The sequence below is a fragment of the Phacochoerus africanus genome, chromosome 1 (assembly GCF_016906955.1).
Source record: "Phacochoerus africanus isolate WHEZ1 chromosome 1, ROS_Pafr_v1, whole genome shotgun sequence".
NCBI classification, from domain to species: domain Eukaryota; kingdom Metazoa; phylum Chordata; class Mammalia; order Artiodactyla; family Suidae; genus Phacochoerus; species Phacochoerus africanus.
The window spans coordinates 245,087,967-245,097,860 of record NC_062544.1 but is presented as its reverse complement, the minus strand read 5'-3'; positions in this window follow the sequence as shown (position 1 = coordinate 245,097,860).

The following is a 9,894-nucleotide window of genomic DNA, read 5'->3' as shown; positions in this document are numbered from 1 at the left end:
TGAGATGATCATGTGGTTTTTTACTTTTCTTTTGTTAATGAGGTGTATGGTGTTGATTGATTTGCATATGTTGAACCATCCTTGTGCACCTAGAATGAATCCCACCTGGTCGTAGTGTATGATCTTTTTTATATGTTGTTGGATTCAGATGGCTAAGATTTTGTTGAGAATTTTTACGTCTATATTCATCCAAGATATTAGCCTATAGTTTTATTTTTTGGTGGTATCTTTGTCTGGTTTTGGAATTAGGGTGATGGTGGCATCATAGATTGTCTTTGGGAGTGTTCCTTCTTCTTCAACATTTTCATTATCATTTGTCTCAAGGTATTTTTTAATTTTCTTCTTGATGTCCTCATTGACCCATGGGTTTTTTAGTAGCATGTTGTTTAGTCTCCATTTAGTAAGAAGAGGATATTACAATTGTCAATATATATGCCCCTAATATAGAAGCACCCAGATACCTACAACAAGTACTAACAGACATAAAAGGAGAAATTGGTGGGAATATAATCATAGTAGGAATTTTTAACACCCCACTCACAACAATGGACAGATCCTCTAGACAGAAAATCAATAAGGTAACAGAAATCCTAAAGTACACAATAGAAAAGTTAGACTTAATTGACATTTTCAGGACATTACATCCAAAAAAATCAGAATATACATTCTTCTCGAGTTCACATGGAACATTCTCAAGAATTGATCACACACTGGTGCAGAAAGCTAACCTCAACAAATTTAAGAATATAGAAATTATTTCAAGTATCTTCTCTGACCACAATGGCATGAAACTAGAAATCACAGAAAAAGAAATAAGACAATATTCTTAAATTCCACTTTCACATTAATTATGAAAATGTACTGATGATTAACCAATCATGGCTCTTGTTTTGCAGAGAAGGAAACTGAAGCCTGTAGGATTAGATGACTCTTCCAAGTTTGCATTGTTACTTACATGTGGTGTGGGGCCTAGGGCTAAGTTTGTTTTGTTTTGTTTTATTTTGTTTTCAATTTCTAGGCCAATAGTGATAAATCAAGGAAGTCAAATGTTATCAATTAATTAATGTAGTGACATGCTTGTCTTATAATCTCAGTGCAGAAAGTCACCATACTGTTTGTTTACATAGTTAAATATTTCCATATATTTAATTTACTCATCAAATCTATTTTGGTAGCAACTATTCTACTGCTAATGGCATTGGTCTAGGCTCAAAAACATTAGACAGACTCATCTGTGTAACTATAGACTACTCAAATGAAATTCTTAGCCATGTCATTTTTTTGTTTTGTCAGTCTTATGATGGAATCATATTCCTTACTTAAAAACCTTTTATTGTCTTTAGCCCTAGTCACTCAAAGACCTGCTAAGGTGATGAGTTTATCTAGCAAAATAGTTCACATTTCAGCAGAAGTTATGTTACTCAAAACAGATTAAGAAAGTTCCTTTAGAATGTATTCTTGTGGGCCTTCAAATCTTACTGCTGCTATACAGTAGTATAATCTAAGAAAGTGAAGAGCTTGTACTAAGATGTTCATAACACTCTGAGATCAAGCAAGTGTTAAAGATAAACAGAAATAAGAATTTTCTTTTAAATTAAATGTATTCAGTGACATGTCATTTCATTTTCCTGAAACTGACTCATCCTTATACTGTAATGCCAACTATGGTTTTTCTACCAGATAATAATCTATAATTTGAAATTATGAATGTTGGCTATAAATAGCCATTTGCTGTATCTTTTATAAAGTTTACATTTGTTGAAGTTTATTCTCCATGTAGTGGTGATGCTGGGTGATGGCTGGAGGGGAGAGAAAAATATTTCAATGTTTTTGTTTGTGAAAGGATATTGAGACTATCCATATTCTTTATTTTAAAATATCTAGTTGACTTGAGAAGAATGAAAAATTACACATTTTTTTCAATTGTAAATACGTCTTTACATTTCTAATGTGATTTTATGAATAATGTGACTATTTTACAATAAGCTCCAACATTTAACAGAAGTGACATTTAAAATGAAATAAAATAGTAGTTAAGACCATGGCTATAATTTCTGTATGACTAACATTCCCTTTTATTTGCCCCAGCATGTCTTTTTCACACTTGATATTATTTGTTTACTCACCTTAGTTATGAAACCAAGTGAGAGAACAAATACAGTTATATTTATACTGATTGAATAGTTCAGGCAATATGTTTTCAGCAGAGAGGTTTTGGTAACTAGATCCTTAGGTTGCCGCAATAAAATATGAGGATTCTGGATGAAAAAAGATTTTTTGAAACACTGTAGAAATGATAAAATCTGTAGAGATTTTGAAAAGAGCCCCCAAACCCAGCCATCTGGGTCTTAATCACAATAATGTTGCTTTCCTAAATGTTCTTACTACTCACTCACTCCTCCTCTCTCCCCTTCTCCATTCTGTTCATCTTGGTCTTTGCCTATGGATCATTTTATACTTAATCTCTGTTTCGTATTTTTCTCTTAATGAAAACTTTCTCCTAATTGAATATATTAGGGATGGTTAGAAACACTCAGAGTGAACAGCTACCTTTCTTTAATTAATAAATTACCAATTTTTCTAGACATTCTCATTCTAAGTGAAGTAAATCAGAAAGAGAAAGACATACCATATGATATCACTTACATGTGGAATCTAATATATGGCACAAATGAACCTATCTACAAAACAGACTGACAGACATGAAGAGCAGACTTGTCATTGCCAAGGGGGAGGGGAAGGGACTGAGAGTTTAGGGTCAGTATATTATATTTAGAATAGATAAGAAATGAGGTCTTGCTGCATAGCACAGTGAACTGTACACAATCTCTTGGAATACAACATGAAGGAAGATAGTATGAGACAAAGAATGTATACATACATGTATATATGTATGACTAGGTCACTATGCTGTACAGCAAAAATTGACACAACACTGTAAATCAACTATACTTTAACTTTAAAAATTAAAAAAATATGAATTTTTATAAATTGTTCCATATACTAATACAGCGAGTGTATTTCCCATGAGAGTAAATTTAGTAACAAAAAGAAATCAATAAACTGCCTTCAAAAAAGTGTTAAAAGTCATTTATGTTTTTTCGATTTTTTTTCCCAGTGAGAATATTTTGTAACTCACCTCTTAGCCCTGAGGTAACCTCAAACTCTTTGAGGTCAACTATGAGCTTTTTGTAAAAATGTAAATTTGTCCATGCTTTTAACATAATAGTCCATTAGACTCAGGCTTGGTACATATCTTTAGATTCACTCAGATCTGAGGCTGCATAAAGAAGTGTTGGGGGGATTTTGATTTTTTTGGCACCTTAGTGTAGTCTTCCTGAAATAAGTTAAATCATTGTTAGGCATTCAAAGCACTATAAAAATGGATGAAACTTCCTGAATTTTATGCTTTTTGTGATGCATCTTTGTCAGAATGAGAACTAAGAGAACTTTGTTAATCCTCTCCCAAAATGTTGCTCACAGAAAAGACTGTAATGCAAGAAACTGAATATATTTAACAGAAGTTTTTGGCACTGTCAAAGTGAAAACTGCAGCTCGTCCTTGATTTACAATGGAGTCAGATCCTGATTAAACCTATTTGTAAATTGAAGATTTTGTAAGGTGAACTATCCCAAGACAGGGATCATCTGTACTGGACAAAATTAAACAGGCAAGGAAGACTTGATTTAAGGCCAGCTGCAGTAGGGGAGAAAGGCCATAAGGAGTCTGAATTCAGCTCTATTGAAAGTGCTGGTGTGAGCTAGTTGAAGAGCACTGGAGGATTTAGGAAGAAAGGTAATCAATAGGATATTTCCAAGCACCTTGAATTATTCCTAAGTTTGGAAGTTTGTTGGTTTTTGTTTGTTTGTTTGTTTGTTTTTTTGTGATTAGGACATCTGCATTTGCTAATTCAAGTTAGAATCCTGTCCTCTCACAGAAACTACAATATATATAACTATCTTCCTTCACAGTTGTATTGTAAAAAGACAGTCCCTAGGTCCTTGAGAAAGGCACTCCTGGATTGTGATGCTGGCAAGAAGCTTTCAAAAATATTTACACCTCAAAGGGATAGAGAAAGAATTCAGTTACAAATTTTCTAAAGTAAATGCTCAAAGAAAAGTGACGCCAGGGAAGAGAGTCTAAGTTTTAGTCAAGCTGAGGGTAAGTTAAAGCCTTCTTGGTAAGTACATTGAAATACTACAGGGCATAAAACAACATTAAGATATATGAGGATCTATTACTCCTCTAGAGACAACATCAGAAAAGGTAATAAGTCTTCTCATAAACTATCCTTTTTGGCAACCATTGTAACATAATCCTGGGCTAGATCTGGTTCTAGAGAAAGATTCCTTTGTTAAACTGAAACTCTGTGGCTTTTTTTAGGACATATCTCAGCTTTGCAGTTTAGAAGAGAGACCAGAATCACTTAGTGGTCAAAATGCAGCTGCTGAAGCTGGAAATGTGGTTGATTTCAACTGATAACAAGATAGCCAGAAGCTTTTAAGTCAACCAAAAATCATTTACACCATTTTGTTATTCCGTTGTACACATGTTTAAGTATAAAAAGCCATCTTATATTCTCTTTTGAACAAAAGGAACTTTAAGCAACTTAATATATGTAAGCATTTTAACGATATTAAAAAAAGCATTGCTAAGAGTTTGTCTTGAAAAGCAAATTGAACTTATTTTCAAAAGTCTTATACAAGTTTAATTAGTTTTTATGGGGAAAAAAAGAGGAGGCGACTTCTACATTACTTTTGCTTAATTAATGATCCTGTTGCCCCTTTGTTTAAGTATTGTCTTCATGTAAACCCAGATTTAGAGGGAATTTGGAAAAAGGATGGAAACATACCTAATTGTTGTTTTGATTTGAAATCTCTTTACACCACCTGAAGTGGAATAATGCAGTTCTTTATTTATATTCTTTGGGTGCAAAGAGATAAATCCTCCTAGATTAAGTTCAGAAAATACAAGGGATCAAGATTTCATTTCAAAGAAATAAATGAAAAGCATAGATTTACAATAGCAGCCATAGAATTTCAGAGAAAACTCTGGGTAAAATTAGCTTTTTTTTTTAAAAGAAGGCTAAAAATCATTCAAAGAAATAGTTTTAAATAGTGGAAAATTCAAGTGGGACTGTAATTAACTAAAATTGTCTAAAATTAACCACCTGAACCAACAAGATCACATGAACATTTCAAATGAAATATCTGAGAGAATATAATTAACTTTCTTTAAACATTCAGATCTGAGAGAAAATAGATGTATGAATTATTATCTAAGTTTTGAAACTTATTCTTTAAGTTCTTTCCATTTAGCTAACTGGGAACATTCTAATCTCATAGCATAATAAGACAGAATTTACATTTATATTATCATCAGAGCAAATTCCTTTGGTAAAATGTTGTTAAATACTTGGTAGATTTATATCTTTCTGATTCTAAAATATTGGAAACTCTCTTCTGAATCATGTTTATAATTTGCATGACAATATTATCACATAAGTAGGTTACTTACAGAAAAAGTGAAACAGTTGCTTCAGTGAAAAAGTTGTATAACATAAGCAGGTTTTTTCATAGAGACTTTACATCTTTTGTATTAGTTTCTTATTTCTCCTGTAACAAATTAGCACAAATGTAGGGGCTTAAAAAAACATACCTTTTTTTTTTCCTTTTAGGGCTGCACCTGCAGCATATGGAGGTTCACAGCCTAGGGGTCAAATTGCAGCTATAGCTGCTGGCCCATGCCACAGCCACAGAAATGCAGAATCTGAGCCGTGTCTGCAAACTACACCACAGCTCATGGCAACACCAAGCTCATGCAATGCCAGATCCTTAACCCACTGAACAAGGCCAGGGATCAAACCGACATCCTCATGGATGCTAGTCAGATTCGTTAACCGTTGAGCCATGATGGGAACTCCAAAAATGTACATTTATCATTTCACATTTCTGGAGTTCAAATGGTGTCAGCAGGCTTGCATTCCTTTCTGGATAGCAATGGCCAATTCATTCTCTCTCACATCCCACACTCTGACAATTACTCTTTGGGCTTCATCTTCCACATTTAAAGAATCCTTATAATTACATTGGACCTACCTCAATAAACTAGGATAATCTATGTTTCAAGTTCATCCAGTTAGCAACCATCTGAAACCTAATTAATTCCTAATTCCTTCTTGCCATGTAACCTAACATATGCACAGGTTCTTGTGCTTTAAAGTGTTGACATCTTTCAGGGTGTGCGGTTGGGGCCTTTATTATTTCTATTCTTCACAGATTCTTAGCTGGGCCTAATCCTACATGAACACTTCCTGTTTTTAAAGGGGCTGGAGAAAGTACAACAGCTTCATTTTTCCTCAGGGAACAGATGGTTTCTAAGCAAACGGCACTGGAAGTTGACATGGGAGGTATTCTTATGTTGTACAAATTAGGAATCATTTTCCTCTTCCTAGAAAATGGATTTGTTGTGTTATCTCCATTGATACAGGTAAAGAATGACTATCTCCAATCTAGGTGGTCTGGTGGGATAGTTAGTGGTGGTGGCTATTGCATGTAGTGGGCATTTACTCTTCACTTTCCAAAACGTTAGTCTTCATCTTTAATTTTGTTCTGCTTTGAGATGTGACTGAAAGTTCTTAAGATCTTGGGTTCTGATAGTGTAAATATTCATAAATCCTGATTTCCTCAGCATTTAATTTTTACCCCTTCTCCCTTTCTCCTTTCTTCTTCTTAAAGATTCCATGGCTGTCCTATAACAGATACATTTCTCATATTTTTCCCATTCTCTATTTCTATTTGGGGGATAGTTGCTTAACATAGTGAAAACAAACATAAATGCACAAAGCCTCAAACAACAATAGCAACAAAAAATGCCGGGGGTTGCCACAAGCAATGACAAATAAGATATAGCCTAGATAAAACATCTATTAAAGAATGCCATAAATATTTTTAAATTCTTTGTTTCCTAAATGAGAGAATTGATGCCATTTTAAAAGTCATGTTGAAGTTCACATGGTAAAAATAGCAGCCAAATCAGACTTAGACTTCAGTGTTCTTAATTATATGTAACATTCATTTGACAAAATACCAAATTTTGTGAAGTATATAAAAAAAAATGGGCATGGAGAGAAGTGTTGCAAAAGCCTTTATCGTTAGTGCTGCTTCACAACAGTCAATGAAATTCCAGCAACTCTGTTTCAGATCTGATGAACACCATATAAATCTGTCTGCACTTGATAAATATTACCATTTTGAAATGATTCCTTCAATGATATTTTCACAGGCTCTTAATGGTTGTGGTTGAAAGAGCCTACTTCACCTCGCCTGAAGTGTCATAATTCATGCCTTAGCCACTGTTTATTCTTCTAGTTTGATGGCCTCTTGTTGACTTTAAGTATAGCCTGCCTGCTTTTTCAAACCTTTCATTTAATATATCACACAGCATGATATGATTACACAATACTGAAAGCCTGCGGTCATAAATGCCACTTCCATAATTATATAACCTGCTATCCTTCATACATAGGAAAGCTCCAGAAACAGAAACAGTTGAGCATTTATAAGGAATGCAGCACACTTTCCTTTCCAGCATTATTTATGTGACATAAAAGTTAGAATTTATGAAACAAGTTGCAAAACAAAAAATGAAAGGTGAAAGTTTACTGAACATATAACTCTCATGAAAATGTTGATTTACTCCTAATAAGAAAGATAATGGATTAAAATAATTATATTCTGGTTTGACAGAATTAACTCCAAAGTGAATCAATACATATATGTTTGTTATTTGGTGTAGCAATTATGAATTATTTATATAAAACATGGTAATAATTTCCATCCCTTTTGACTGTAATACAGTTTTAGCAGATTTCATTGTCACAACTGTATAATAGCAAATACTTATTTTTGTGGAGAATATTAGCACCATTTCATCATCCTTACAAAATTACTCTTTTCATACTAACGTTAGCATTTGCTCTCATGAACATATTGTCAGTTATTTAGTGATATTAAACATAATGCTTATTGTGTTTTTAAAATATTTCACATGTCTAAATTTATCTCCAGTGACTACGCCATAATTTACTAAAACATTTCCCACTGACTACAAATTTAGCTAATATCTAATTTTTGCTCTTATAAAAAATTCTATATTGAATATCTGCATTATTAAAACTGGTCCTTTTATATAAATAATTAATTTCTTATGATGAATTTTCAGAAGTAGTCTACTGAGTAAAAGAGCCTGATATTTTTAGCACTTTTAGATTCAGGTTTAGATATTGATTTTCTATTAGTGTTTAAGATAATAAATTGTTATTTGTTATAAACCCTATGACCTGTTATTCACAATTGAAAATTAGGGTAACATTAAGTTTTCAAAAGAAGAAATGTTTTCCGTTTTTGTTTTACACTTTAAGATTGAAAACATATTTATGTATTCTAGGATAACTGTAGGAATAGAACATAGAGCTAAATATCATCTCATTCACATGTAATGAGTTGATTTATTTTTGAGTTCAAATATTAATGAGCAATACATATTTTATATCACAGAATTTCTATTGTCTAATACAATTAAAAGATTATTAAAAATAAACTGCAAAGAAGGCTTAGAATAAAATGACCTTTAGTAATTATAGAGACATTAAATATTAGACCAATTTTCCAGATATTAAAAGCAAATGTTTATTTTAGAAAATTTATGAAGTAAAGCGTGTATTACCTGATCACTCCACTGCTAGAAAAATCATAAGGAATTAGTCATCTTTTACATGCTCTGGGAAAACCAGGATATATATACACAGTGTCTCGCATGATTGTGGGATTAAAATATGGACGCGTTTTTCATAGAGTATAAAGATTGCTGTTTTTTTATTTTTGTATTCTTTCTTATTCTTCTTTATAGTTTTAAGGCCTGATCACCACAGTGGGTTAAATAGATCCACATAAAATCTCCATGGGAATTGGTAATAATGTGTGACTACATTTGTCTCTAATTTTATTTAGCTAATTTCCCTAACACCTACTTCTTTCTACTGAATAAATTACAAGCCTCCTCTGGAGCCATTAGACAAAGCTTGGAACAAATGATGGATTTTTTATCTGCCATCAATAAGTTAGTCTATGTAGATTTTTTCTTTTTATTTAAATAGAGATCTGCTGAGCTAATTACCTATATATATATTCATATATATGTCTAAATATAAAGGGGGATAGGTAATTCCAAGAGAATTTGAAGTGACTCCTTGTTATTTATTGACAATGCCAAGAAAAGTTTTCTAGCTTACTTGAAATATTCGATTTCTGCCAGAGGAAATAAATAGAATGTCTTAAGATTATGATGATTAAAATCTAAAGATGCCCCTAGAATTCAACTAATTTCCTCTTTGCTTGTCCATTTCCTTTTTTTAGGCATTTATCACTATCAGGTTTTGTATTAATTCTATAAGAATGATTTTAGCACTAATTATTTAAGTTAAATCCAAATCATATCAATCTGAAAATATATGTTTTATTTAGTGCTAGGAAAGAGTGTTCTAAGTTTCTTTTTGAATGTTTTTATGCATATATTAGGTGGAGTTTCTATTCCACTAAAATCCCTAGGTCTTATAGATTACAACTTTTAGCCTCTACCTTATATCTTTTAGCTTTTCTCTATCTTCATATAATTCTCATGGTTGCTCCTACACTCTCCTCTACCTCTGGAAAACTATTTTAAAGATTTTGAGCCTGAGAAGGATTTAAAGTCTATATTCTGGAAACTTTGGAGATAAAGGGAAAATCTCATGTATGATTGGCAATCTGGGATGGAAGGCAGAAGATACTTACTACTGAATACTTACTACTTACTACTCAATACTTACTACTGAAAAATTATATTCATTTAAAA